The 24,179-nt window shown below is 36.0% G+C and overlaps 1 protein-coding gene across 1 annotated transcript in view; it reads right to left on the bottom strand.

Annotated features, from left to right (window-relative positions):
• LOC121740584 (cadherin-99C) overlaps positions 1–24,179 on the bottom strand; it is a 190,473-nt gene that overhangs the window by 105,664 nt on the left and 60,630 nt on the right. The window contains exon 2 of the mRNA XM_042133320.1: positions 4,543–4,580. The gene's annotated coding sequence lies outside the window, so the exon portion shown is untranslated. The remainder of the gene's footprint in view (positions 1–4,542; positions 4,581–24,179) is intronic.

The following is a 24,179-nucleotide window of genomic DNA, read 5'->3' on the forward strand; positions in this document are numbered from 1 at the left end:
CAAACAACTCAACGTTTAAACTTACTTTACCTCGGGGTTCACGAATTTGATCCTTATGCTGTCGTTATAAAGGTCATGTGAGATGACTCTACCTGTTGCATGAGCATTCAAGTCGGTCACGTTCATTTGCATGCATTATCGTATCCCACTTATTGTTATGTTTTTAAACTCGATGCAATTGCATATGGAGATAGAGGGTTGTAATAGGTTTGAGTCAGCATTTTAAAGAACTAAGGCGTTATAGGGTAAGCTACCCCATAGATGGCAATCGTCCCATAACATCATTTTTTTTTTTTTTTTTTTTTATTATAAAATTGGGGCCGTCTATAGACTGTTCGTCCATATCCTTTTTTTGTTATTTTATTATTTAGATTTTTCGCACCAAGGATAATTGAAATAATATTATGAATTTTAATTAATTGTGGTCCATCACGCCATGGACACTTTTTTTTTTTTTTTTTTTTTTTTTTTTTTTTTTTTTTTTTTTATATATATATATGTGTATATGTATATTTAATAGAATAGAGTATAATATGTTATACATATAATAAATAAATATATACATTTATTGTTTTATAAATTGCATAATAATAATATTAATGTTTTGAACGGTGAGGTCCCAGTCGGTGTGGCGGCCAGTAGATCCGACATTTTCCGATTTCCTTAGATTTTATGCTGCTCCACCCTTTGCCTTTAGATGTTGTGACATTGGCTTGGTGGAGAGGGGTCACTCAAGCTGGGTGGAGTTTCTAGGTTGTTAAAAAGACATCGTTCTGTGTCGAATCTACCCGCCATGTGGCTTAGGACTTTATCGTTCCTGTCTTTTATAGCCATTTTTATATTATAATCTCTTATGTGTTCGGTTGACACCTCCGTGGCTCTTTTTATGAAGCTTGCCACAGCGTCTCCGTCAGTGTAATAGACACAGGTGTTAGTGTGCCGGGATATGGCTACAACTGCATGAGGAACGCTGTCATGGATTGCCAGCTTTCGGGACTTGGTCTGTATGATGATCACCGAGGGACTCGTTAATCCCTGAGCTTCATGGATTGTGAGGACGCGAGAGTCCGTTCCCGATCCATAGCCTGTATTAGTGAGGGCTGCTTTCTCCTCTTGTGTGTGGACAAGATACAGGGTATTTAGATTGGTTTTAGGTATTCTCGCTCCTGAATACTTCATTAGCTTTAGGGACCGCACTATTTCCTTCGATGAATAGATGTTATTATAGACCATGCTTAAGGCGTATGCCACATCCATAGGGCTCCTGTGTGTGCAAGACAACTCCTGGGTGATGCTGGTTACCAGGTTTGGACGAGTGTAATTAAGTTTAAAGAGGTTTTCACGCTCTATAAACGGGAGTTGGTTAATATCTCCAATGAGGATAACATCGTTGGCGCCTGTTAACTGATTCGCCATGACGATTGAGCCGAAATGGTTCATGAGGGCCTCGTCAACTATCAACCTTTTGTAGGTTTCTTTTGTCCCATTTACCAGCAAAGAGGCCATGGTACGAACTTTATCTTTAACTTTGTTGCCAGTTCGTAGCGATAGCCTTTGCTTTAGATCCTCGGCTGCTTCGATTGTCGTTGTTATTATAACGTCTGTTTCCTCATTGAAGTTATTAATGATCCAAGTTGTCTTCCCACATCCAGGAACCCCATTGACCCACGAGTAGTTGATAGGTTTCGCGAATATATCCCAGTCCATGCTGGATTCGGGGTCCCCAGATAGGACTTCTGCCATTTCTAGTATCCTGTCTTCCAGCATTATTCTGGTACATTCCGCTATTACCACTATTGGATCCTCAGATTTTGTGATAAATTTGAGAGTTCCCGTGCGTTTTGTCTCATCCTCGTCCAGAACCACGAATCCGCAGTCGGCACTTAACGCCGCCATATACTGCCCTGTCATCGCCCCGGCAATTATTGTGGAGGTGACATTGTCGTATATGGCAGCTTTTGCATCCTCGAGTCTCACTTCTAACAGCTTTTGATTTTTCCGCTGATAGGCCTGCATGATCTTATTGCAGGTCAAGAGCTTTATGGTCTTATTTGCTCTTATTATCGCCTGGAACTCGAGGAAGGCATTTATTATATGATCTTCGGGGCTCTGGGCCAGTCTGAGTTTTGGCGGGAGCACTTGCCCGAGATCGGCCCTATATCTTTTGTTTTTATTTGCCGGTGTTTGTGTAGATGGTTCCCTCAAAAAAGCCTCCATTGCTAAAGCCTGCCGATTTGTTTGTGACGAAGCCTTGATCCGAGAAAGGGTGTTTTTATCCTCGATCATTCTTTCACGATGAAGTACTTTTTTGATGGAGCCCACAAACGCTTTTAATTTGGCCGTTGAGTTTAGAGACTTCTTAATTTCATTTTTATTTCTCTCTTTCTCATCCTCTTTTTTGGTCTCCCGTGATGCTTGGAGTCGTTCACTTGCGGAGGATGAGTTCGCCTTATTGCTGGGTTGGGACGTTGCTGGCTGATCATCACGATTCTTTTTGAGGAAGCTTAGGTCATCCCCTCTGTTCTCGTAGACGATTATCTCATGATGTTCTGAGGCTTTTACTATTCCATAGTAAAAGCACACCCATAACATCATTACATCTGTTTATTTAAGAGTAAGACCAGTGGTTACAAAGTCATACATTCTCTCCCCATAATACAGATTTAGATAATCCATTGTAAAAATCTAGCTGGTAAGTGTGACCATCATTTCCTTATACGTTAGAGGATAACATAAATCAAATTCAAAATATTCACATAATAATTCTATTACCTATGCGTAGGCTGACCAGCCGCGGCAAAGAGTTGCAGACCAAGGAGTCCAATAGAAGTACCACGAGCCACGGATCATAATATTGAACTAAGTAAATGCGTTCTTAAAGACATTATAATGATTACTTAAGCAGTTACTTAGTGAAGGTTTTTACAAAATATTATAGCTATTTGCTTAAAGTAATCATTACAATTTTTTGGCGCGGATGTAAGGCTTCATTTACAAAGGGGGGGGGGGGGGGGGGGGGGGGGGGGTTCAAGAAAATATAAGGAATAAAAGTAAGTACATGAAATAACCCTTATATTCATAAGAAAAATATTAAAGATGTAAAATGTTTTTTTTAGTGCAATAGTTAGTAATAAATGAGATATGCCGCACGCCTGTCCTTATTTTACTTTTAACACGTTCACTGCGTTACGGGTACTTTCGCGCCCCGTACGTTGACATCAGTCAGTGCGGTGCTGAAAAAGTAGTGTCTACTCGTTCTTGCGGGGATTGTATTTTTGAGGATTTTTGTTGTATGAATGAGATGAATAGATATTTATGTTCCTGGCTTGAAATTGAATCAAGAATCGGTATAATAATCTACGGGGTTTCTTGAGCCCCGTTGCGACCAGCGAGTAAAAATTGTAATTAAGTGCGTCTACGGGGTCTATATCACCCCGTACAGATTATTGCTTACCCCGTACGGGGTGATGAGCTCATTGCGTAGGCGTGTCCTAAGAAGCAAAGTGTTTATCGACTATTTTTCAAAATGAAGCGTTCGCGGCGTATGTTGGAATTATCTCATGGTAAAAATAATGAAGAAGCCGATGAGCATGATGTATCAACATCTTCACGATTATCCCGACGACCACCATCATCACCATTATTCCGCAAGGTCCTTCAGCGAAACCTAAGTTTTTTTCTATACTATCGGTTATTCGCATTAACGAAGTGTTAAGTAATTCTAAGACAATTTATTTTTTATATAAAAATATGTTTGTTTGGAATGTTTCCTAAAGTCATTCTTATAATTATTATGAATAAATAAATACGAGTATCATCTATTTAAAATATCGATAGTTTTAATTTTTTTACTCCCATCACTAACATTTTATCAATAAAAATGTATTCTGTGCGTTAAGGGGTTTTTGGAATCCCGTATTTTTTGTTTTTAATTGCGTTACAGGGATAGAAGCACCCCGTACTTTATTTTTCATTATATATATTTTTGTTTTTATTGTACCTACATGCGGAGTAAGGAGAGTGTAGTTCAGTTAATACTCTTTGAAATGGTATAAGAAAAACAATGATAATACTATTTTTGACAATTTTAGAGGGGTTTAAATGAAGTCGGGTGTACGGGGCACTTTTGCACCCGTAACGCATAATAATTAATTTCATAAAGGGGCGTGCTCATCCCCGTAACGCACTTAAATTTAGGTTAAGGATTTGGGTCTACGCAGTTAACGTGTTAAGAATGTTAATATCTTAACTTTTTGGGGTGGGGTTTGAACCCCCAAAACCCTCCCCCTGGCTACGCCCGTGGCTGAGATGTTAAACCGCATTCGACTGTACACAAACTCAAGTAGACGCTCCCAGAATGACTAATGAGAAACTAAATATACAAAATTAGTACCTAAATTACTTGCAGACTTGATCTAGATCTGCCATATCTTGCCACTTCCATAGCCTACAAGCCACACCTTTCTCTAACGATCCTTTGTATAGATCGAAGATAAGCCATAAAATAGAGCTTTAATAAGCTTATGCTAATTTTCTACTCACCTAAATGTTCACTTTTCTTCATAACCGCATTTTGAAATCTGTGGACAAAACACAATAAGATTAGATCCTTACGTAATAGTCACTAAAAACATAGATAATAGATTATTAACCTCCTGAAAATACAATAAGTTTAAAATTAATATTTTTGGGCATAAAATACATTTCTACGTGTTGCTTAAAACTGTCAATTTTTTGATCAACCAACTTGTTCCAGTAATAAATCTACTGGGATCTTTATGCTAAAATTAAAACTAACTCTCCTTGAAAGACAGCTGTTTCAAACCCATTTTGTTAGTCATCAAATAATTTTGTTGTATTTCACACGGCCATGACAATATCATCCACGCACCAATACATCGTCTAGCCTGCATATAATATTTATTAAATACTGCCACATCTAAGGAAGTTGTGATGTACCAAAGGATCACATTTATCTGATCCAACTTATGGTTTTCAAGCCATAACCTCAAGATGATTCACTCAGAAATGTCATTCACATGCTACTAAGAGCAATCTACAATCTGCTAAATTCCTTCACGTAAGTAATTGTACTATTCAAATCGTACCTGATGCACCTCAATTTATAGCTTGATATCGATAAATCGCGCAATTTATAGGGATGGGCAAAGAAAGTCGATATTTCGAGAGATACAATAAGATGCGTATTGAATGGCGAATTCTCTACTATAGATCTATTATAGGCTTTATCGTATGATAACATGAATGTATTTCATACATACTAATAATTACGTACCAATATTATAAATTATGAGTTGGTCTGTTTGTTACCCCTTCACACTTGAATCCTTATGCTAACGGGAGATACAGCTGAATACCCCACACAAAACGAAAAAAAAATGAAAATTCAACTTACATCTTTTCCCCGACTATTCTAGAGCCAAACACAAAAAAAATCGACATCGAGAGCTGTCACTTATCGACATTGATGTCTCGGATATCAATATCTCGGATATCGATATCTTGATACAATCTCAGCCCTAATTTAGATAAGAATCCGAGATTCTAATGAAACTGCAAAATCGAATACGTGCGTAGGCGCGTATCATACGTTTATTGGTTGCATCGAATTATTACAAGATGAAAGTGAAATCATTATAGAATACTGCATGGAATAAAATTACAATGTATACATAATTATGACAGTGCTAAAATGAAAAGATATAAAAGGTCTTAAATTATACGAAAACCGAAGTTGTTATGGTACATATTTTAAATGTAAAATGCTACTTACAATAACAGAATTTTTATCAAAATCAATCCAATAATTTTGACACTACACACTACTATGGCACTTTAACGACGTAGTTTAATACGTAACGTATAGTAATAATTATTATTTAACGTATGATTTAACTTTAAATGACTGTTAAGTAAACTCGTGCACGTCACGTTGAGAATATTTTAATTGACCTCACCCAGAATTTTTACAGACATTTTATACAATAACTGCACGTAATATAACGTAATCATTCATCACGATCATGTCAAAAGACACAGAATATTTATGAGTCTTCCAACTAAAGCATTAGACGTGAAATACTTTAGTAGAATATTTTGACCTACTATTAGTAATGTCTAATTAAAGAAGAGTAAATAATTTAAATAGGAAAATACACGTACGAGAAAATTGGATATACTCACAGGACTGGTAACGTATTGGCCTGTTAGCAATTCACCACCAACAGCATTTCATATTACAAATTATGCAGAATAAACAGACGACACCAATGTTTAATGCAAAAGCTATGAAACACAGCTGTTCGGATATCTATTCAGAACTAAAAACGGTAGAGATAACTTATCAGCCGGGCGCGGCCATTTGCAAAACTTAGATCTTGATCGTGCCTTCGTGAGCGCACGTACGTGCCTAACGCAACTTAATGTAAACAATCGTATGGCTAAACTGGGAGGTATTACGTGTGATGGATATCGGTTGGTATCAGCTGATTTGTTAGTTCTTTAATATGTGACTAAGGTTATATAACTCTACAGGGTGTAACAAAAATAAGTGATAATACTTTAGGGTGTGTATGTGTTTCTTATAGAGAGTTCACTGTGAAAGTAGCAGCGCTGAAGGACCAAATTTTTTTTTCACTTTTGTATGCGCAAGCTCCCGAACGTCACGAGTTTCCCCATACAAAAGTGAAAAAAAAAAAATTGGTCTTTCAGCGCTGCTACTTTCACAGTGAACTCTCTATAAGGAACACATACCCACCCTATATCACTTATTTTTGTTACACCTTGTATAATTGACACACGACAAAAGATCTACAAAATATACAATTTCAACGCGATTTCAATATTACGTTCAATACGAAGTAAGATGATCGTAATTAGTAAAAGGTAGTTATAATTAGATTGGTTATTCGGTAATATACAGGGTGTAATAAAAATAAGTGATAATACTTTAGGGTGTGTACGTGTTCCTTGTAGAGAGTTCACTGTGAAAGTAGCAGCGCTGAAAGACCAAATTTCTTTTTCACTTTTGTATGGGGAAACTCGTGACGTTCGGGCGCTTGCCTATACAAAAGTGAAAAAAAATTTTGGTCTTTCAGCGCTGCTACTTTCACAGTGAACTCTCTATAAGGAACACATACACACCCTAAAGTATTATCACTTGTTTTTGTTACACCCTGTATATTTTTTTTATGAAATAAGAGGGCAAACGAGCAAACGAGTCCCCTGATGGAAAGACACTCGCAGCATCATAAGAGCCACAGGTGCGTTGCCGGCCTTTTAAGAGGGAATAGGGTAATAGGGGAGGGTAGGGATGGGAAGGGGAGGGTAGGGATGGGAAGGGAAGGGAATAGGAGAGGGTAAGGAAGGGAATACGGTAGGGGATTGGGCCTCCGGTAAACTCACTCACTCGGCGAAACACAGCCTAAGCGCTGTTTCACGCCGGTTTTCTGTGAGAACGTGGTATTTCTCCGGTCGAGCCAGCCCATTCGTGTCGAAGCATGGCTCTTCCACGTATATTTGAAATGATATCTAATATACCCTCATATGTGTTGAGTGTATAGTGTATACTTAGAGCTTCGCATCAGGCGAAGGCGTCAGCGGGTAGCCCTTGAAATATGGTGCACTGAAACCCATCAAATGTCCAGAGCTCCGTACCCCGTTATTACAAGGCCATAAGGTTCAAAACAGCGGATCTGTTGGCGAATATCCGTATAAGTGAGGTACGTGAACGCCAGACGGATATTATGTCAGGAGAATTACCACCAATGAGGTTTTTAGTTTGTGACATATGCGAGTAACTTGACACAAAAACCCGAAAAAAACCGCATGGTAGCAGCTGGAATGTCGGAAAATTCTAATAAACAGTTTTCGGAGCCATGATGAAGCCACCGATGGTGCTTAAAGAATCAGAATTCCTCAATTTATTTTACTTATAAGTTGCACAAAACATGAAACATCAACGCAACGTCGGTTAAAACATTGAGTAGCCAAAGTACGATAATATTCATCTGTCATCGGTATCAGTAACTAATGTTATGACGCCTCTATCGATAAAAAGGCATTAGCGGCGGCCGCAGCATAATGCGATAAAGTGTTTAATTCCGGATTTTACTTACACACTTACAAGCGATGGACGATTAATGATAAGTTCTGACGACTTCTTGTGAGCATATTTTGAGGCTTTATTTTTTGTATGTCTTCACACTGTATTCTTGTTCTTCTTGTCAAATAACTCTACAAGGCCCACAGTATAGCAATATTAGTCCCTAGGGATATGTCATATTGCTATACTGTGACAAGGCTCAGCCAGCGGATGGCTAGAAGAATTACCGCGCCATCATATTCAAAACTGTTACCCGAGAGACATCTGTTTTACTCTTCTAAGGACAGTTTTCGTACCGACGGTGTTTGGTTAATTTACGTCAAGTCAATGTTAGTTGGTCGCTGCATTTGTGTTCTAACCCACAAAAAAACATTTGTTGAATTTTGAATGCAGTCTTGTTCTAAATGATCTATAATTCATAGCAATACGTAAATCTGTTGTGGGTTAGTACACGAATGCTCAACAGCGTCCAGTTGTGATCTGCGGGGCTAAAATGGTCACATTTAGCAATTCCTCTCAGTCAATTCAGCAAATGAATTGTCAAAACTATCAAACTGACAAATGACAAAACAGTACAAAAATACAGAAATGAATTGCAAGCAGAGTTGCATTTTGCGATTATAGAAAAATGAATCATATTATTATGATTCTTCAAAGCGACCATTTTAGCCCCGCTGTACTCTTGGCTGAACTTAACATGACCCGACCGGCGGGCGGCGACCAAATAATGTAGGTCGACGCCATCTGCCATCTTCTCATCATTTTATCTGATAGTACATGACCATCATAATGCCGCCGGGTAGCAGGTGCCGGTAACCAGAAGGTATGAAAAGTCTCATAAAGGCTATAACGGTGTAAACCCAAGCACGGGCGGTCTGTCCCACTATTATAATAACAATATCACGCAGGCGAGCATTTAGTTGCCTCACGCGGCACATTCGTCAGCTAACTCAATTTTCTTCCTGTTGTGCGCGACATTTGTTAAGAAAATTATACCATAAGTCGAGAGAAAGCGTGTGGCGAGATTAAAACGGGATTTCGAGATCGAAATGTTTACTGAACAAACACGTCTCGGCCTCTCTACGTCGGCGCAGGATGAACAAACACAGACGATTTTGAACGTGTAGAATATTCATCTAATATTGCCTATGATCGATTTCGACAGTGCAGAAAAAATGATGACATCTGTAAAACAGTTTTTATTTTTTTTATAAAATAAGGGAAAACGAGCAAACGGGTCGACTGACGGAAAGCAAGTACCGTCGCCCATGGACACTCGCAACATTAGAAGAGCAGCAGGTGCGTTGCCGGCCTTTAAGAGGGAATACTCTTCCTAATTCTTGAAGGTTTGCAGGTCGTATTGGTCCAGAAATACTGCTGGTGACAGTTCGTTCCAGATTCATGGTCGCGATCCTCTTTATCGATCGATGGTTGCGATCAACGTAAAGAGACGTGGGCTCAATCCTCTCAAGTCTTTGAAGACAAATCTTCACTTTCATTATTCAGAATAATTTTTCATATTGTGGAAATTGGTCCTCGAACAGTTAAATAAAATTTTTCCCTTTTTTTAATCTTTCGTTTTTTAGAGTGAACTTTCCTCTGCAAAGCATTTCCGTAGAAATCCAAATGCTTACGTATCGTAAGCATTTGGATATCTACGGAAACGTATTGTACGACATACAGTCATAGACTCTTCACTCTAAAAAAAATAAAAAAATAAACTGTTAATCAGATTTTGTATTCCTTAAGGATAACAAGCTACTAAAAGCGATAACTTCAATGTCTCACCATCCACCTGCACCTACCTGCGGTGACTGGTTGTGAATGACAAATGCTAATAGAGTTGTTGCTACATTCCCGCGCTTGTTAATACAAGGAAAAATGCAACTCGTTATAATGCTGAATTCAAATGCAGGTATGATTAGCTGACCACACAAATCCGGGTTTCTGTCCCTTTCTAACGTAGGATTTTATTGTTTTTGTCATTCTCTGAAATCTTTTTTCAAGGTGATGTAGGTCCTTCTTGGTAGTGTCACTGTGTAGACATGACCAATATGCTACTTTAATGCGTACTTTATAGGCTCTCTATGTTGAACCTGGATGAAAAAGCAGTATAATATTCGTATATATTCTATGAAAAAGTAGTATAATTACTTTAATTCGTATATATTATATAATAATATAATTGTTCATTCTTTGCCTTGCAATCCTGATGGCAATCATGGTTAAGGCCTTACGTGGAGTCTTTGAAAGACTCGAAAAAACTCAAGTAAAGCAAAAAAGTAGAGACGCTTAAGCACCTAATTATAAAATTGTTTTAAAATGAGTAAAAAAACTATCCAGGATCATTACTACATTTTAAGCTAAGATAGGGTAAATACTATCAGGTAAACGGTTAGCCGTTAGCTTATTAAAAAGCAAGTCGGAATTTCCAAAGCAGCCTTATCTACAACATCTATTTGTGTCTCGGTTCATTAGGGAACAAGTTGACTACTGAATTTCGCGTTATAATTATAATGATATTGAATAGACAACGGTACTTGCCTCATTTAATCTGCCTATTATAATTGTTTTTAGGTTTACTTTCACTAAACCTAAGCCATTAGTGATATTCAATAACAAACAGGTATACAAGACGTATATTTACAAGACTCTTACGCAAACTTTTAAAAAGTATAATATGTTAGTTATTTTTGTTAATTTACGTATTTTAAAATGTACCTACTACTCTATTAAATTATATTTTTAATTGCATTAATGAAATAATTAGTTTCGATCACTTTACAATTAATCTCTAGTCTCTACCTATACTACTGATATACAGAAATCTTGACACTTACTTATTGATTATTATACACACAACGAGATATTTGATGCATACTTCTTAAAGATTTTTAATAACCTAAGCAAAAACTCGTTCACATGCCTTCATATTTAGTGATGTACCGTCGTATCGAAAATCGATATTCTCATACAAGCTCACGACTATAAATCAAATCAATCAAGACGTACTATTATGCTGATGGGATGCATGATGAATTATGTTAAAACAAAATTAATATAGCCCAGAACAATAAGGAAACGGTAATTAAGTATTGATAAGTGACTGATTATGTTATTAGAATGTTCAAGATATATTAAAGTATAGTTATAATTCGTTGTAACCCGTCCTGAAATTATAAATTACGAAAAATGTCTTTATGACCGGTGCACGGTGGTAGCAATTTTGTTGAAATTAGGCGTATGGATATACGCCTACGCGCACGGGTACGAATGTACGATATAGAATAGTTATGTTATCCATAGAAACATTACGTTTCACGAACGAATTTAAAACAAATAGTCGCGTAAAGAAAGCTGAAGCCACTTCATCATGACTATTCTTAGAATAAACCCAAGTCAAATCATATACAGATAGTAAAGGATTCAAACTCAAACTCAAACTCAAACTCAAAATTTTTTATTCAGAATAAATTTTTTCAAATATTCTCTGAACGTCGGGGCTACACAGATGCCTACCACCGGTTCGGGAACTAACCCGGCGAGAAGAACCGGCGTAAGAAACTCGCACGGGGCCATCTTTTTCTAAAAAGATGGAAAATTACAAAAAATATATTATAAAATAACAGTGTCATTATGACTAAATAAAATACAACGAATGTACAATTATTATACATATTATAATGAAACAGCTCTGCAGGGGGCGACCTTATTCCCATGGCGTACTATCATTCATGAAATCAGTAACTTTATAGTACGCTTTGGTACACAAACGTTCTTTAACAACTTTTTTAAATCTATTAATTGAGAGATTTTGAACGCTTTCTGGGATCCTATTATAAAGGCGTATACATTGACCTTTAAAAGAATTTTTGACTTTAGTAAGTCTAGTCACCGGAATTTCAAGCTTATGTTTATTACGAGTATTTCTCCCATGGGTATCACATTTTTTCGTGAATTGATATATATTCTTTTTAACATATAATACATTTGATAGGACATATTGAGAAGCAACAGTTAAGATTCCAGTTTCCTTAAATTTTTCTCTAAGTGAAGTATTACGGGCCAACTTGTAGATTGCCCGCACAGCTCGCTTCTGCAGCACAAAAATTGTATTTATATCTGCAGCATTGCCCCACAGCAAAATGCCGTAGGACATAATACTATGAAAGTAACTAAAATACACTAGACGTGCTGTTGTTTCATCTGAAAATTGTCTAATCTTACTTACTGCATATGCTGCTGAACTGAGTCTGTCGGCCAACCCAGCAATATGAGGGCCCCACTGAAGCTTGGAGTCTAGTGTAATACCTAAAAATACAGCTGTATCCACTAGCTCCATAACATCACCATTTAAAAGCACATTGGTTTCCGTTTGCCTTACATTGGGCAATTTGAATTTAATACATTTTGTTTTTTTACTATTAAGTAAAAGATTATTAACACTAAACCAATGTACAATCTTTGAGAGAGCATTATTTACTTCGTCATAACACGCATTAAGCCGTTTGACATTGAATGTAAGAGATGTATCATCAGCAAATAATACTATCCCATGTTTATCTTTAATTAAGAATGGCAGGTCATTTATATAAATAAGAAACAGGAAGGGTCCTAATATAGACCCCTGTGGGACCCCCATTTCAATTTTTGCACCAGCAGATTTTTTACCATTTATCTCAACCCTCTGAGTTCTATTTGACAAGTACGATTTTAGGAGGGCGAGTGCTGTGCCTTTTATGCCATAGTGACAGAGTTTCCTGACCAATGTTTTGTGTTGCACGCAATCAAAGGCCTTTGAGAGATCGCAAAAAACTCCTAGAGCATCCTGCGACGTCTCCCAGGCATTAAAAATACTACTGATCAATTCAACGCCTGCGTCTGTAGTAGACCGTCCCTTTGTAAATCCAAATTGTTTATTATGTAAAATATTATTTATATTAAAGTGCGTTAGTAATTGATTCAGTATTATCTTTTCATAAATTTTACTCAATGTCGGTAAAATAGATATAGGTCGGAAATTAGACGGGTCCAACTTACTACCAGATTTAAAAAGAGGTAAAACTTTACTGTGTTTCATTAGATCAGGAAATACGCCACTTTTTATACAATCATTAAATATAGTCGCTAAGTAGGGCGCGATAACATCGATTATAGATTTAATAACTTTCATTGATAGGCCCCACAAATCAGTAGTGTTCTTAATATTTAGTAAATTGAAAGTTTTTAAAATGTCTTCAGGACCTACTTCTTTAAATCTAAAGTCGATATCACATTCATTTACATTTTCTTTAAGTAACAATATAGCATCATCAGGAGAGTCCTTTAGGTTACTTGTAATTGAAACTGGAATGTCAGCGAAAAATTTCTCAAAAGCAGTCGCAACATCATTGTCGGAAGTTATATTTTTGTTATCTATATTTAATTTAAAATCTGAGTTGTGACTGGCGACTCTTCCAGTTTCACTTGCTATTATTTGCCACGTTGTCTTTACTTTATTTTTTGAATTCTTAATTTTATTTCTAATGTGAATAGATTTGGCAGCCCTGCAGACTTGTTTAAATATTTTTGAATATAATCTTACATAGTTTATAAAGTGTTCACTTTGATTTATAGTTCTTTCATTATAAAGGTCATACAGTTTTAATCTGCTTTTCATAATACCTGGTGTAGCCCATTCACTAAATTTACTCTTATTGTTTTTTCCAACTGTCTTAGAGGTGAAGGTAGTATCAAAATGGTTTTTAATTAATTTGAAAAGATTACCAAATGTCATATCTGGACTACTATGATATTCTAAATTTCCAATCTTAGATATAATTTCACCCCTAAACTTCTCAATACGTTTATCATTAATTGGAATACAAGTACTTTTGTTTTTACATACTTTTTTGAAATTCTTGTTCATGGGGAAAATAGCTCGTTGTCCACAGTGATCAGAGCTTAGTATGTTTAAGACTTCCTTCTTAAAGGAGTCTATATTGGTAAAAATATTATCAATGCATGTAGCAGAGTTGCCACTGATCCTTGTGGGTTCATAAAACAAATTTGTCAAATTATATGATCTTAACAAAGAAGTGAATCTAACAGTGGTTGAATTATTGTCTAAAATATTTATATTAAAATCACCACAAAGTAAAATGTGTTTGTTAGATGCACTTATTTTTGTTAATAAAATCTCCATGTCCTTTTCAAATATATCATATAATCCTAGTGGAGGCCTGTATACACATATAATAATAAAGTTTCCCACCTCTACGCAGGCTATTTCAGTTGTTCGTTCTGTAGAGAGGCTCACTAAGTCCTTACGTTCTTTATATTTTAAATTCTTGTTAATTAGTATGAGTGAACCACCTCTTATGGCTTTTTCTCTGCAGAAAGAACTTGCCAGCTGGTGCATACTATAATTTAACATTATTTCATTTTTCTTGAACCAATGTTCAGTAATACATAAAATATCTACATTATTGTTATTTTATGGCAAATATGTTACTTTATATCTTGTCAAGTAGAACAATAAAAACTTGTAATATAATATGTTTTAGAATAAATATTTACCTAATTATATAGTTAAAAATTAGAATACACACTGTATAATATGTAAATTCAAAACAGCAAAGTCGGTTCAATAACACGAAGTAAACACTGTCCGATGTGCTAATACATTTCCGACCACACAGGCTCAATAGATCTCCCAACGGAAACCAAATACATTATACAAGTCATTTAAAGGTTTCCCTTTACCGGCGCAGCCTTGCGAGCTTTTTTGTGGATAAAAACATTTAAAAAACATCAAGGCACGTGATCTCGTTATTAAGAAGAAAAACAGTTTTAGGGTTCCGTACCTACCCAAAGGGTAAAATCGGGACTCTATTACTAAGACCTCGTAGTCTGTCTGTCTGTCTGTCTGTCTCTAGACTGTATCTCAAGAACCACTATAGCTAGACATCTGAAATTTTCACAGATATCCTGTATTTCTGTTGCCGGTATAACAACAAAATATGTATATATATATATATATATATATATATATATATATATATATATATATATATATATATATATATATATATATACATACATATATATAACACAAAATAAATTAAATATACAAAAAATATAATTTTTGCCAAATTTCTCTGAATGTGCGCCAATCCAACTAGCTCTTGGCCGATTTTTTAATCTTCGCCAATGCTCGGCTTACCAAGTAGATACTTCTAAATGTATCAGAAATCTTGCAATTATTACAGGAGCCTGTCACGAAATGAATACAAAAGATACCACAATAGCACAAAACGTATCCGAGCAACACGAAAATCGCACCAAAATTACCATCTCATAAACCATTAGGATTTTCGCAACGCAGATAAAGCTAAGCGCTGAGGCAACCGACTTATTATGTTAATCGTTAATTTTATCGCTTTTCTAAATAGTTGTAAAGCACGAACTCGGTTAGGGCCCGCGCACACGCGAGCTCTATCAGATTCAATTCATAAAGGACCACAGTAGTGCTTTGTTACGGTGTATTTACATAAGATCTGGCTTCTGTAAAGAGAGACTTAGGGCCTGTTTCATCACTTCCTGATAAGTGCCGGATAGGCTATCCACAACTTTTTTGACAGATTCTCCATACTCTATCTGTCAAGATAAGTTGTGGATAGCCTAACCGGCACTTTATCAGGAAGTGGTGAAACAGGCCCAACTATAGGTGGAGATACGATATTATTATGTAGAAGATAATATTATAATATTTTATGAAACTTAAGTTGCCCCCAATTTTATTAGCGCCGAAATTCGTGCCAATTTTCTGGCAATCTCAAGATATCTCCATACCTACTTTTTTTTTATGAAATAAGGGGGCAAACGAGCAAACGGGTCACCTGATGGAAAGCAACTTCCGTCGCCCATGGACACTCGCAGCATCAGAAGTGCTGCAAGTGTGTTGCCGGCCTTTTAAGAGGGAATAGGGTAATAGGGGAGGGTAGGGAAGGGAAGGGAAGGGAATTGTTGAGGGTAAGGAAGGGAATAGGGTAGGGGTAAGGGGATTGGGCCTCCGGTAAACTCACTCACTCGGCGAAACACAGCGCAAGCGCTGTTTCACGCCGGTTTTCTATGAGAACGTGGTATTTATCCGGTCGAGCCGGCCCATTCGTGCCGAAGCATGGCTCTCCCACGTATATACTATATACTATAATACTACTATATTAGGTACATAACGCTAAGCGTGAGGAAGGTGACTGATAGACATACTTTTTTTTTGCAATCATATTTCTCAGTATGGTGCCCAACATTTATTTTATATTATTACTTATTTAAAAGTACAAGGCGCTTACTGAAAATCAGCGTTGCGACTATGATCGCAACACATGCTGAGTAAGCACCAATTTGGTAGATACGGTATTCAAATGTTTTATTTCCTCTTTTAATGTACAATTATTTCTACCAAATAAAGTTCTTTCTTTCAACATCTTGAATCTAGATGATCCCTATAAGGACGAGTTATAAATACGTAGGATTTAGAAACCTCTACAATCTACATTCTTCATTAAATTGAATATAGAATATATATTAAAAATAAACCCCGTCTGTCCTGCTTGTCACTGCACATAGTAAGTTATATAGCGTAACTTTTTAACTTCTAGCAATTAAGCTATGCAAGTAGATTTCCTTCGATACAGCCGGAGGTTGTAAAAAGTATCTCTGGTCGTATATTCTCTAATGTGAGATGGAATCTGGAAAATTCAAACATACTTCGTGCACCTATTTTGCATTACACTAACGAACGCAGATAACATTTTTAGATAAGTTTGAAAGATATAGTTTCCTGGGAATTGCAATTTTTTAACTCTTCGCACGGCTACCGTAAAAAGAGTTTATTTTTGCGAAAATATACTTAGAGACAGATTCACAAAGGAAATCGATTCGTCCCTAAAATCGATCACTTTTCTATTCTTTGCTTTTTTTCCAAGACCAAGCAAGACCAAGACTGCAAGCGAAGAACAATTTCGGTAATCACTAGCTCATGTTAAGCCACCGAATTAAAAAAAATGAAAAAGTTTTGAAATACCATATTGATAACCTTATGTAACAGATGCTAAAAGATTTAAATAAAGATATTACTTATTACTTTTGAAAATAAATTATAGAGCTACATGATTATAAAGTGTCTAAACACACTATGCCGAATTTCCGCGGCGGAAGTTCGGCTTGATTCCGCCTGCAATGTATTTTAATTTATCGATAACACCATGCCGAAATTCCGTCGCGTTATATTGTATGCGTTTGACATTGCTGACGTAATCATGCAAATTTCCGCGGCGGAACTTCGGCATGGTGTGTTTAACTTTAGATTCTACTTTCAAAACTATTGGAAGTTTCATTCTACATAAGAAATGTAAGAGGTAATCCTCTTTACCTAGAACAAAATCCATGGCAAAACGTTGCACTAATGATGACAAATAATGATTCTCTACTTTACATACAAAACCGCGTATCTCCAAGCTTTAAATTTTTACAGGCACATGTAAGATAAGGCTAATTACACACTAGTACATAGATAGCGCGAATCTGAGGTGACCGGGATCCACGCCCTATCGCTTATCTCAGCTTACTGTTTCACGATACTAACTTACAACTAAAAGCCTGAGAACTTACAAATATCAGATGCGAGAAAGGCTGCTTGTAAAGGTTTCGCTTGTAGCTAAAACAGTGAAAACGATACATTTAGTAGCTCAAGTCAAAGGAATGATCATCCATATTAACAATATTATAATTAAGCGAATGTGTGTCTGTCTGTCCGTTACATCTTCACGCCCAAACCACCGAACCGATGAACCGATTTTTTTAAATTCGATACGGTAAGTATTAGGTTTGAATGTATGTGTCCCTTATGTGGAGTTCTCTGTAAAAGTTTTAAGCTCTTCAACATAATAATATGACACCACTATACATAGTGGTATCATATTATGCAGACAGTTTTTAGTGTAAAATCTGACTGACTGGTGTTTCTAGCCGCCATCAAATCCAAAGTCAAGTTAGTACTTGGAGTCCAATTGTACGACGTTGGAATAATGACTTTATTGCCGTACGTTCCTTAAATTCTCTAGAATGCCAAGTCTAAAGTTTATTGCAGTCTTGCGTCCAAAGAAATACAACTCCGAGCCTTCTCGAGAAGTCGATCGTAACAATTTCGCTTACATACACCAAAGATGACACCTTGTGCAATATACAAGGAACTCAGGTTTATTATTTCGCGAATCGTTGCATATTATTTCACTGGCCTGGGTTAAAATTAACTTTAGGTTACATATTATATAAAGTAGTTACTTATTTAACCCAAGCTTAACTTATAGGTAGTAAGTACCTACTTATATTTAATCCAGGGTTTTATACGTCATGAATGAAAGAAATAATAAAGCCCAGTTCTAGTTTTGATCGAAACAAAAAATGTGGGTTAAATTATATATGTATTAGGCCTTCAGAAACACGAAGAATGAGACAGATAACATTATAATATTTAACCCAGGTTAACTACAGATAGTGTAGGTAGGCCTTAAAGTTAGTCTAGACTTCCCATTAAATGATTCTAGATATTATAAGCTAAATGCTGATAGCGATTTAGTTAATATAGCGCAAAATTATCTACAAATAATTACTTTAACAAGTTTAAGGCAAATTGATAGTGATGTAATTAATAGCTGATTCCATTAATTGTTTACTGGGTAGTGCAAAAATTTATATTTGACGGAAACAGTTGATAAGAACAAAACGGCACTATTAAATTAATTGTATAACAATTGCAGCCGATGAAAAGCGAAATTATCAGCGATCAGGCTTTGGAGTAAAATTTATACCGACGTATCAGATACCGGGCGGAATGTTTATGAGGCTGTGGTGAAACAATCATATTTTAATATGCTTAGGTGGCTAGAGAGAGACAAATATAGTACACAAAACGTGAAAGAGCAGTAGAAAAAGAAATTATCGTGCGAGAACGCTACATTTTTCCCTAATTAAAACTATGCCAAATTCTTTTCTAAGACACTAAGATCTATATATCAAAAGCCAACAGACAGACAAACTTTTGCATATATGTAATCAGTGAATGATGTTTGCTCATAGAAGCTAGTTTTAATAAGGGTCATTTTGTCGGCGAGTACCTACTCCAAAACTAAACTGTTTGTTTGTAATGCATAGGCTCAAAAACTACTGGACCGATTTTAAAAAATCTTTCACCATTTTTTTTTTATTTTGGAAAATATAGGGTTCCGTAAGATATTTCAGTTTATCGGAAACAACCAGAAAATTTACTTATTTTGCGTACGCTGCCTAAACTATAAAAGATAGAACCATACAATGTTCTAAGTAAATACCATAGCTAAATAAACGAAGACCAAATAGCACCCATCCAAAGAAAAAAGAAAATTAAGAAAGTGATAAAAACAAAGAAACCGATATTTTGATAATAGACATAATTTGAACATAACGGCTGACAGACTAATTATACGACGAGCATAACTAATCCTAATCGTCGAAAATTGACAGTTTATTAAAAGGGAAATCCACAAAACTAAATTTAAAACACGTTTGATATCGCCGTTTTATAAAATGACTGATGGGGCTTGGCCGTCGAAGATCGTGTGTATGGCCATAAATTTAGTAAAATCAATTAGAAAGTATCGATTTGTTGACTTTTTGGGATTACGTCAGAGGCTCCGAAGTCGTTTATCAAATCTGCCAGGTGTTCCGCTTGCGCAAAAAACTTGTCTAAAAATGAAACGAGACTTATTTAAACCTATATGTGTTTTTGTGGAAACTTTGTGATCATTAAATGGCATGAATAAAAATATATGAAATGGCTGGAGAGAAAAAATGATTTTTTATATTCAATAACTACTACTAAAGATCTTTTTCCAGATGGTAATAGAATTGCCAAAGTGTGCGACATGGACAGATGCTCTATGATAGAGCACATTTACCGTGGGCTCTAGAAGAGCACAGATCGCTTCAGAATCGGAAGAAGACCGTCGTGGCTTGACTGTCCATCTAGGGGTCAGCCCCACCGAGAAAAGGCCTAGGTCCATACAAATAACTTCCTCCTTGTATTGAGGAAAGGCCTCAGAAATAGTAACGATAAAGTTTTACTATTAATAAATTCCAACATTATTAAACGTAAGCCAATTTGCAGCATCCAATCAGTTTGATAGTCTGTTTAGCTTTAATTAAAAATCAGTCAACCGATAAGTAATTATCCCACGGAACCGACAAGTCAGCTAATTCAATAGTTAGGTCAACGACATTGCTCAGGGGTAATGACCAGAACTGCAAAAACTGTAAGATGACACCTTATTCTGACTGAACACGAGTAAAACTTAAGGGCCTGATTACACCTACCGAGTAGAGTGGCAACTGGCGAGACAGTGCCCTCGGCAGAGCACTCGGTGCTCGGTGTCACCACTCTACTCGGTTGGTGTAGTCAAGGCATAAGGTAACTCGATATATTATCTGTTTTTTGCGGCTGTTCCACGTAGCAAAGTTGGACCATACGATTACGACCACGTACAGCTGATAATCGTATATTTGTTTCAATTAGCTTTGAAAATTGGGTCCGGGTTTTCATGCCCTTACTACTCACTTGATGTTGGTACAAAATACAGTGCTCCCAAAGTGATAATGCGCATAGTCGTAATTTTTCGGCAACGATCGTATTTCCCGAGCGTCGGAAGACATCGCTGCAAGCGCTGTTTTAAACTTAACTTTAAGAAAAACAGCGCTTTGCAGCGACGTAGAGGCGCTTGACGTTGCTTGGACGTTACCATGGTAATGCCGCGATGACTTCGCGGTGAGTTAGCGACAGCGGATAGCCACCGGCTATATGATATTTACTTCTATTTCCTTTGAACAAGGTGCAAAATTCAAGTTTCATAGATTCGGGCGTTTTCGTGATTACGACGAAGATTTCCATGCGCATTATTAATTTGGGCGTACTGTACTGTATGTTATTGTAACAAATAAAAAATAATAATATCCACAGCCGAACATAATATAACCTCCTCGTTTTTTGGAAGTCGGTTAGTAAAATTATCGAAATACAATTTCAATTGATGTGTCATCTCTCATCTCAAATCGATTTGTCCGTTATGATCTAAAAAATATATTTCTCTCTCTCTCTCTCGGGAATCATTTAAAAAGTAACTTAGCATGTCCATGTGCCAATAGGAAACCATACTCGACGACCATTAAGCAGTGTCAATAAGAAATCACCAGTGCCGTCCCGTTATATGCACAAAAAGTTGTTGTGGGTCAATGGCACATCTCGATTCTAGCTGCTTAGGTTCAATTCATACTAACGCGAAGCGCGACGAAGCGTGATTTTGAAATAGTAATTAAGGCGCTCCCCCTACGGAGATGCCGTAATTTACCGTTTTTAGGGTTCCGTACCCAAAGGGTAAAAACGGGTCCCTATTACTAAGACTTAGATACCTGTCCGTTTGTCCGTCTGTATGTCTGTGTGTCTCCAGGCTGTAACTCAAGAATCGCTTTAGCTGGACTTCTGAAATTTTCACAGATTGTGTATATCTGTTACCGCTATAATAGCCAATACTAACAATTTTTGCTATTTTTGCTCGATATCAATAACGGCAATACATAGGAAGAAATATTGACGAAATACACATTTGTATTTGTACTTTTATAATTAATAATAAAAATTAAGTAAATTAAAATATTAAGGGGTGCTCCCATACAAAAAACACAATTTTCAGCCTATTTTTGCTCTATTGTGGTACGGAACCCTTCATGCGCGAGTCCAACTCGCACTTGGCCGATTTTTAGAGCCTTATTAACTCATAATTTGAAAGCTACAAAATTATAATAAAAATACAGCAATAATCTTCAGTATAATTTGAACGTTCCTTTTATAGTTATTAATTTCCTATTTTTGTTTATTATACTTACTCATGATATCAGCTTCCAAAGGAAAACCAATTTATTTAAATTCGAGCATACATTCAGCATCTCTCTAGTATTTACAAATTACGGTGATTTTTTATTTGAAACACACGCCAATAGATCAACAATTTCATTAACTACATACTGAACGTTTGAATTTTTTAGGTCAATTTTGAACTAAGATAATATGTAAAAAACTAGAATTTTGGCGTGATCTCGGCAACGCGGCAAATGTATGGTCAAGGTCGTTTGCTCAGGGGATGGTCTTAAGGAGGCGACTAACCCTAAAGTGTCTATTTTATAATTCATTTTCATACTTGAAAATAAGCCCCGAATTGTTTCATTTTCAAAAATTAGATACTACATTATATTTCCGAGAATTCGATCTGAGCAAAAACACGATATCTTAAAATTTTCTCGATAGAAAAAAATCACAAAGATGCATCTAATTCTAATCTAATGCATCTAATCTAATTTTCACGAATTTTTCATTTATTACCATAACCGTGCATTGAACTAAGTTAATATTTTAATACATTGTATAAAATTCTATCATTGAGAGATCGACCTAGCGGATTTTTAAAATGTTGTATATTTATCGAGTTATTGAGAAAAACTAATTTGACGATGAATCCGCGTCGTTCTTTTTCACCTGGCATATGAAAGACGGGCGTGAGTGTGAAGAGAGAAGGACGATGTTTGATTTTTGGGGTTAGTCGCCCTCTTAAGCAAAATCATCTTTGAGGCAACGCACAACATGATTTAAGAGCATTCTAAGGTAAGGGTAAGTTTAAAAAAACACGTGAATGTAAACGATTTCGCTATTCCTCAAGTTTCAAACTTAAATAATAATGTAGGCACTAGGCACTACTCATCATTGTAAAACATAAGGGCCAATTTGTTTTATTGAACTACTACAATATTATGTGCTCAACATTTAGTTTTCCTATACGGCGAAAATCGTTTATCGCGTTGCTAAAGAACATTTTTCCGGAATGAAAAGTAACATAATATTATTATCATGTTTCGTTCTTTATATAAATTATATAAAATATGTTTATATATAAAATATCTAAATTTTATCAAAATCGAATGAGAGTTTTGGATTTACAATACTACTAGTTTAGGGTTTAAAATACTAGTGGATTTATTTAGCTGCGCTGCGTCTCTAACCTAGTATGAATTGACCCTTATACCCTAAGCTAATTGTGTTTTGAATTTACTGTTCTTGCTCGAAGTTATGTCTCAATAGCAAAATTAGCAATATTTTAAATTTCGAATTAGTGATGCGAATTATAAGCTTATTATCGGTGTCATCGATTCGATATCGATAACAGCTAAATTTACTTTTGATTTAGTTTTTGCTTGATGGATGAGTTTGTCAAAAAGGTAGTTGAGTATTTATAATTTAAGACACCGTTCAGGCACAGTTTTTTGCCCAAAGCAATAAAACTAATGATGTTTCGTTCTAAATGTGCCAAAACGAATGGGACAGATGATTACAAATAATGGAAGTGTTTTTTTACTATGTGATACAGATCGCAGAGCTATTTCTTATTAGCTTTATGCATCGAAGAATGTCCTGTCAGTTACGGATCTTCTGTTGTTCTCGTTGGGACCGGTTCGCCGGCACCATTTCTATGGACGTGGGGCAGAAACACCATAACCGATTTCCCGGGAGATTCGTCACGTTACTTACAACACTATTGTTGGTTTTGTAGATAGGTTTTTTAAAGAGCAGCTGGTCTCAAGTAGTAGTTTCGTTCAATCTTTTATTTTATCTCAAATGTTACAACACACTTATTTCAATAATTTTTATTGTTTTATATAAGATGGGCTGCTAAAATTTCAAATTAGGTTAATGGTAAGTAATTGTGGAGCAAGTTCTTCCAAAATATTGCATGATTCACTTAATGTCACCATTTTAAAAATCATCATATTTATTTCCTTTATTTAAGGCCATCCCCTGAGCAAACAACCTTGACCATAGATTTGCCGCGTTTCCGAGATCGCACCAAAATCCAATTTTTTTACTTATCTTAGTTCAAAATTGACTTTAAAAAATTCAAACAGCTAATAATATGTAGTTAATTAAATTGTCGAT

The sequence above is a fragment of the Aricia agestis genome, chromosome 3, assembly GCF_905147365.1.
Source record: "Aricia agestis chromosome 3, ilAriAges1.1, whole genome shotgun sequence".
NCBI classification, from domain to species: Eukaryota; Metazoa; Arthropoda; class Insecta; order Lepidoptera; family Lycaenidae; genus Aricia; species Aricia agestis.